Raw genomic sequence first — 7500 nt, forward strand, 5'->3', positions numbered from 1 at the left:
GGCCGCCGGGCGGCTGCCGGGTAGACCTGCTGTCGGCCGGCCGGCTGGGTAGACCTGCTGTCGGCCGTCGGCCGGGTAGACCTGCTGTCGGCCGGCCGGCGGGTAGACCTGCTGTCGGTTGGCCGCCGGGTAGACCTGCTGTCGGCCGGGGGCTGGGTAGACCTGCTGTCGTCCCCCCCGGCAGCTGGGTAGACCTGCTGTCGGCCGGGGGCTGGGTAGACCTGCTGTCGTCCGCCCGGCAGCTGGGTAGACCTGCTGTCGGCCGTTGGCCGGGCGGCTGCCGGGTAGACCTGCTGTCGGTCGGCGGGCAGCTGGGTAGACCTGCTGTCGGCCTGCCGCTGGGTTGACCTGCTGTCGGCCGCCGGGCGGCTGCCGCTGGGTAGACCTGTTGTCCGCCTGCCGCCGGGTAGACCTGCTGTCGGCCGGCTGCTGGGTTGACCTGCTGTCGGCCGGCCGGCGGCCGGGTAGACCTGCTGTCGGCCTGCCGCCGGGTAGACCTGCTGTCGGGCGTCTGGGTAGACCTGCTGTCGGCCGTCGGCCGGGTAGACCTGCTGTCGGCCGCCGGGCGGCTGCCGGGTAGACCTGCTGTCGGCCGGCCGCCGGGTAGACCTGCTGTCGGCCGTCGGCCGGGTAGACCTGCTGTCGGCCGCCGGGCGGCTGCCGGGTAGACCTGCTGTCGGCCGGCTGCTGGGTAGACCTGCTGTCGGCCGGCCGGCGGCCGGGTAGACCTGCTGTCGGCCTGCCGCCGGGTAGACCTGCTGTCGGGCGTCTGGGTAGACCTGCTGTCGGCCGTCGGCCGGGTAGACCTGCTGTCGGCCGCCGGGCGGCTGCCGGGTAGACCTGCTGTCGGCCGGCCGCCGGGTAGACCTGCTGTCGGCCGTCGGCCGGGTAGACCTGCTGTCGGCCGCCGGGCGGCTGCCGGGTAGACCTGCTGTCGGCCGGCTGCTGGGTAGACCTGCTGTCGGCCGGCCGGCGGCCGGGTAGACCTGCTGTCGGCCTGCCGCTGGGTAGACCTGCTGTCGTCCCCCGGGCAGCTGGGTAGACCTGCTGTCGGCCGGCCGCTGGTTTGACCTGCTGTCAGCCGGCGGGCCGCCGTGCGATGCGTCGAGCGGCTCTCCCCTATCGGCCTGAGCCCCTCGCCGCCTTCGCTTCTCCCCGAGAGGGAGGGAGGGAGGGAGAGGGCCTTCGGAAGCCGGCGGCGCTCCCTCCCCCGTCCGGGTCCGAGCAGATGGCGGCCCGGCTTCCACCTCGCTTTCTGCTTGGCTGGCTCGATCAGCGGGGCTGCCGTCTGCCTGCAGGCTTCAGTGGGGCCGGCCGGGGGCGAGCGGGAAGGAAGGCGCCGTCGGAGCGAAAGCCTCCGAGAGAGAGCCGGCGAGAAAGCTTCCTCGGAAAGGGAGGGCGCCGAGCCTCAAGCTGCCGGCGGCCCCGTCGGCCCGCTCCTCAGCCCCCGCAGGCGTTGTCCCCGTGCCGAGCGGCCGGCCGCTTGGGGAGCCGCCTGGGGCGTGGGTGGGTCGGGGCCACCGCCGTCGGCCCCAGCTGTCGCCCAGCAGGGGGGCGGGGAAAGCCCGGAAGGCGGTGCCAGGCAGGGTGACGTCGCAGGGCGGGGCCGCCCGGCAAGCGTCGCCGACCGGGGGCGGGGAAAAGCCCAGAAGGCGGTGCGCCGCGGGAGCCGGCGGCGAAGGGTGGTTCCGTGCCGGGCCCGCACGAGGCGGGCCCGGGGCCGACGACCTCCGCGGACCGCCGGAGAGCCGGCATGAGCAGGCGGCCGCCCGCCCGCCGCCTCTGCCGGCGATTCGAGTCCAGTGACGCGGGGGGCCGGCGGCTTCCAGCCGCGTCCCACCGCACGCTTCCGCCTGCTTCCATTCTCCCGCTGTCCGCCCCGAGGTGCGGCTTGCTGGCTGGTGCCGTGTCTCTGCTCCCCGCGGGGTGGGGACGCCCCGTTGCCGGTCGAGCGCGTCGGCGGGCCGGGCGCGGGCCGCGGGCTGCCCGTCGGCTCGGCTGGGAGGCGTCTGGCCGCGCAGGCAGGAAAAGAAATCCGATGGGCCGAGAATTTTTGATCCCGGCGAAGCGTTCGTGTGCCACCCCGACACAAGAGCCGTCCTTTCGGGAAAAGACAAAAGAAGAAGGGAAGGGGTGGGTGCGCGTGTGTCTGTGGGTGCGGGCGTGTGCGCGTGCCCGCGTGCGTGAAAAGAAACCAAAGAAAGAGACGGTCAGAAATACGCCTCGGCCTAGAGAACGGGAATATCGGGCGGGACGGGGCTGCCGGAGCTATCCGACGGCCGAGGGGCGCACAGGTCTCCCGGCTCCGGGGCCGGCGGACGCCGCCGGGCACGTCGTCAGAAGCCGCAGGGGCGGCCGGCGTGGAGCCGGCCGACAGGGCTACCCTGGTGGCGGGCGGGACCCACCCGGGAGGTTGGGTTCACCGAGGGCCGGGGCCGGGGCCGGGGCCGGGGCCGGGGCTGGCCAACAGGTCTAGCCCAGGGGCGGGCAGGCGGGCGTCCCCGGGAGGCCGGGTCCGCCCAGGGCCGGGGCCGGGGCCGGGGCCGGGGCCGGGGCCGGGGCCGGCCGACAGGCCTGGTCCGGTGGCGGGACACGAGGCAAACTTCAGAGGGGTACCCTTGTCCCCCAGGCGGGGTAGACCTGTGGTCCCCAACCGGGGTAGACCTGCTGTCCGCGGTCGCGGTAGACCTGCTGTCCCCGGCCGGGGTCGACCTGCTGCCCGTGGTTGGGGTAGACCTGCTGTCCGCGGCCGGGGTCGACCTGCTGTCCCCGGCCGAGGTAGACCTGCTGTCCCTGGACGGGGTAGACCTGTTGTCCCCCCGGCCGGGGTAGACCTGATGTCCCTGGACGGGGTAGACCTGTTGTCCCGCGGTCGGGGTAGACCTGTTGTCCCCCCGGCCGGGGTAGACCTGCTGTCCCTGGACAGGGTAGACCTGTTGTCCCCGGCCGGGGTAGACCTGATGTCCCCGGCCGAGGTAGACCTGCTGTCCCTGGACGGGGTAGACCTGTTGTCCCCCCGGCCGGGGTAGACCTGATGTCCCTGGACGGGGTAGACCTGTTGTCCGCGGCCCGGGTAGACCTGCTGTCCGCGGTCGCGGTAGACCTGCTGTCCCCCGGCCGGGGTAGACCTGCTGTCTGCGGTCGCGGTAGACCTGCTGTCCCCGGCCGGGGTAGACCTGCTGTCCCTGGACGGGGTAGACCTGTTGTCCCGCGGTCGGGGTAGACCTGATGTCCCTGGACGGGGTAGACCTGTTGTCCGCGGCCCGGGTAGACCCGCTGTCCAAGGTCGCGGTAGACCTGCTGACCGCGGCCCGGGTAGACCTGTTGTCCCTGGACGGGGTAGACCTGTTGTCCGCGGCCGGGGTAGACCTGCTGTCCGCGGTCGCGGTAGACCTGCTGTCCCCCGGCCGGGGTAGACCTGCTGTCTGCGGTCGCGGTAGACCTGCTGTCCCCGGCCGGGGTAGACCTGCTGTCCCTGGACGGGGTAGACCTGTTGTCCCGCGGTCGGGGTAGACCTGATGTCCCTGGACGGGGTAGACCTGTTGTCCGCGGCCCGGGTAGACCTGCTGTCCACGGTCGCGGTAGACCTGCTGTCCGCGGCCCGGGTAGACCTGTTGTCCCTGGACGGGGTAGACCTGTTGTCCGCGGCCGGGGTAGACCTGCTGTCCGCGGTCGCGGTAGACCTGCTGTCCCCCGGCCGGGGTAGACCTGCTGTCCCCGGCCGGGATAGACCTGATGTCCCTGGACGGGGTAGACCTGCTGTCCCTGGACGGGGTAGACCCGCTGTCCCCCGGCCGGGATAGACCTGCTGTCCTTGGTCGGGGTAGACCTGTTGTCCGCGGCCCGGGTAGACCTGCTGTCCACGGTCGCGGTAGACCTGCTGTCCGCGGCCCGGGTAGACCTGTTGTCCCTGGACGGGGTAGACCTGTTGTCCGCGGCCGGGGTAGACCTGCTGTCCGCGGTCGCGGTAGACCTGCTGTCCCCCGGCCGGGGTAGACCTGCTGTCCCCGGCCGGGATAGACCTGATGTCCCTGGACGGGGTAGACCTGCTGTCCCTGGACGGGGTAGACCCGCTGTCCCCCGGCCGGGATAGACCTGCTGTCCTTGGTCGGGGTAGACCGGCTGTCCCCGGCCGGGGTAGACCTGCTGTCCCCGGCCCGGGTAGACCTGCTGTCCGCGGTCGCGGTAGACCTGTTGTCCGCGGCCCGGGTAGACCTGTTGTCCGCGGTCGCGGTAGACCTGTTGTCCGCGGTCGCGGTAGACCTGTTGTCCGCGGCCCGGGTAGACCTGCTGTCCGCGGTCGCGGTAGACCTGTTGTCCGCGGCCCGGGTAGACCTGTTGTCCGCGGCCCGGGTAGACCTGTTGTCCGCGGTCGCGGTAGACCTGTTGTCCGCGGCCCGGGTAGACCTGTTGTCCGCGGTCGCGGTAGACCTGCTGTCCCCCGGCCGGGGTAGACCTGCTGTCCCCCGGCCGGGGTAGACCTGCTGTCCGCGGCCGGGGTAGACCTGCTGTCCGCGGTCGCGGTAGACCTGCTGTCCCCGGCCGGGATAGACCTGATGTCCCTGGACGGGGTAGACCCGCTGTCCCCCGGCCGGGATAGACCTGCTGTCCTTGGTCGGGGTAGACCGGCTGTCCCCGGCCGGGGTGGAGCTGATGTCCCCGGCCCGGGTAGACCTGCTGTCCGCGGTCGCGGTAGACCTGTTGTCCGCGGCCCGGGTAGACCTGCTGTCCGCGGTCGCGGTAGACCTGTTGTCCGCGGCCCGGGTAGACCTGTTGTCCGCGGTCGCGGTAGACCTGTTGTCCGCGGTCGCGGTAGACCTGTTGTCCGCGGCCCGGGTAGACCTGCTGTCCGCGGTCGCGGTAGACCTGTTGTCCGCGGCCCGGGTAGACCTGTTGTCCGCGGCCCGGGTAGACCTGTTGTCCGCGGTCGCGGTAGACCTGTTGTCCGCGGCCCGGGTAGACCTGTTGTCCGCGGTCGCGGTAGACCTGCTGTCCCCCGGCCGGGGTAGACCTGCTGTCCCCCGGCCGGGGTAGACCTGCTGTCCGCGGCCGGGGTAGACCTGCTGTCCGCGGTCGCGGTAGACCTGCTGTCCCCGGCCGGGATAGACCTGATGTCCCTGGACGGGGTAGACCCGCTGTCCCCCGGCCGGGATAGACCTGCTGTCCTTGGTCGGGGTAGACCGGCTGTCCCCGGCCGGGGTGGAGCTGATGTCCCCGGCCCGGGTAGACCTGCTGTCCGCGGTCGCGGTAGACCTGTTGTCCGCGGCCCGGGTAGACCTGTTGTCCGCGGTCGCGGTAGACCTGTTGTCCGCGGCCCGGGTAGACCTGTTGTCCGCGGTCGCGGTAGACCTGTTGTCCGCGGCCCGGGTAGACCTGCTGTCCGCGGTCGCGGTAGACCTGCCGTCCCCCGGCCGGGGTAGACCTGCTGTCTGCGGCCGGGGTAGACCTGCTGTCCGCGGTCGCGGTAGACCTGCTGTCCCCGGCCGGGATAGACCTGATGTCCCTGGACGGGGTAGACCTGCTGTCCCTGGACGGGGTAGACCTGCTGTCCCCCGGCCGGGATAGACCTGCTGTCCTTGGTCGGGGTAGACCGGCTGTCCCCGGCCGGGGTGGAGCTGATGTCCCTGGACGGGGTAGACCTGTTGTCCCGCGGTCGGGGTAGACCTGTTGTCCGCGGCCGGGGTAGACCTGCTGTCCGCGGCCGGGGTAGACCTGCTGTCCGCGGTCGCGGTAGACCTGCTGTCCCCGGCCGGGATAGACCTGATGTCCCTGGACGGGGTAGACCTGCTGTCCCTGGACGGGGTAGACCTGCTGTCCCCCGGCCGGGATAGACCTGCTGTCCTTGGTCGGGGTAGACCTGCTGTCCCCGGCCGGGGTAGAGCTGATGTCCCAGGAAGGGGTAGACCTGCTGTCCCCCGGCCGGGGTAGACCTGCTGTCCGCGGCCCGGGTAGACCTGTTGTCCGCGGTCGCGGTAGACCTGTTGTCCGCGGCCCGGGTAGACCTGCTGTCCGCGGTCGCGGTAGACCTGTTGTCCGCGGCCCGGGTAGACCTGTTGTCCGCGGTCGCGGTAGACCTGTTGTCCGCGGCCCGGGTAGACCTGTTGTCCGCGGTCGCGGTAGACCTGTTGTCCGCGGCCCGGGTAGACCTGTTGTCCGCGGTCGCGGTAGACCTGTTGTCCGCGGCCGCGGTAGACCTGTTGTCCGCGGTCGCGGTAGACCTGTTGTCCGCGGCCCGGGTAGACCTGTTGTCCGCGGTCGCGGTAGACCTGTTGTCCGCGGCCCGGGTAGACCTGTTGTCCGCGGTCGCGGTAGACCTGTTGTCCGCGGCCCGGGTAGACCTGTTGTCGGCGCCGGCGCTGGAAGTTCACCAAGGGGTCGCTGTTTTCAGCTGCCTCCAGTTACGTCAAGCTAGGAGGCGGCTAGCGCCACCGCTTTGCCCCGGTCACGTACGCTACGTTCACTTGCAGCGAGGGCGGCCTCGGACACATATCTCCGTATTATGGGAGCGAGGTGACGGGCCGTCTCCCCCAGGCTGTTACCGTGCCTGTGTCCTCCGAGGCGGAGCTACGGGCCGGCCGCCCGGCCGGTCGCCGGCGCCAAGCTCAGAGAGAAACCGAAAGGGAGAGCGCCGGCAAGGGAGGCCCAAGCACCGAGAGAGGGTTGCCGCCTCGGCGGGACGAGTCGCGGGGCTCGTCCTGCTTCCCGTACCTATCCATCGTGCCGATGGGCCAGCTTCGTTTGCGAGGCCGCGGAAGCGCGCTACTGCTGCCAGAGAGAGAGAGTGTGCTGCCTAGGCGGGTCGAGTCGCGGGGCTCGTCCCGCTTCCCGTGCTACCCATCGTGCCCGATGGGCCCAGCTTGTTCCGGTGAGGCCGAGGAAAGCGTGTGCCGCTGCTTGCCAGAGAGAGAAAGCCGCTCGGGCGGCCGAGGCGAGAAGGGAAAAGGGTGTGGAGGAGGCAGAGAAGCCGCAGGCCGGGTCCCCCCCGCTCTGGTCGTGCTGCTGCCGATTCCGGTCCAGTCCCGCCTCCCTCCCCCCCCCACCCCAACCCTGGGGTGGGGAAAAACCGAACGCTGGTGGCTGGCGGGCGAGGCGGCGGCGCCTCGTCCCCCTCATGTGCTCGGCCTTAAGCCGGGGCCCCCCTCGGCGGGGTGCGGTTTTTTTCGGCTGTCGGTCTCGGTGGGGCACGGTGGCCGGCAGCCGCGGGCAGACGTCGGCCGGGGGCGCCTCTGTCGTTGTTCGAGCCCCGTACGAGGCTTTACCCCCCGCCCCGGCCCTTCCCCGAGAGTCCCGAAGACCGGGTTGCCCGGTCGGCCGAGGCTGGCGGCGCCCCGTTCCCCGCTCCCGACCCGCTGTTGCCAGGTGTGAGAGAGCCGTGTGTCGGAAAGGGGCTGCGGGGGACGCCCGGTGGGGCGCGCGGCCTTGCCTTCGGCTTTGCCCCGCTTTTTGCCGCTCCAGGGGCTCGGTGACGGGAGAAGTCGCCCGACGGGAATCGCGGGGCCG

This window comes from Poecile atricapillus, chromosome 30 (genome assembly GCF_030490865.1).
Source record: "Poecile atricapillus isolate bPoeAtr1 chromosome 30, bPoeAtr1.hap1, whole genome shotgun sequence".
In the NCBI taxonomy this organism is placed as follows: Eukaryota; Metazoa; Chordata; class Aves; order Passeriformes; family Paridae; genus Poecile; species Poecile atricapillus.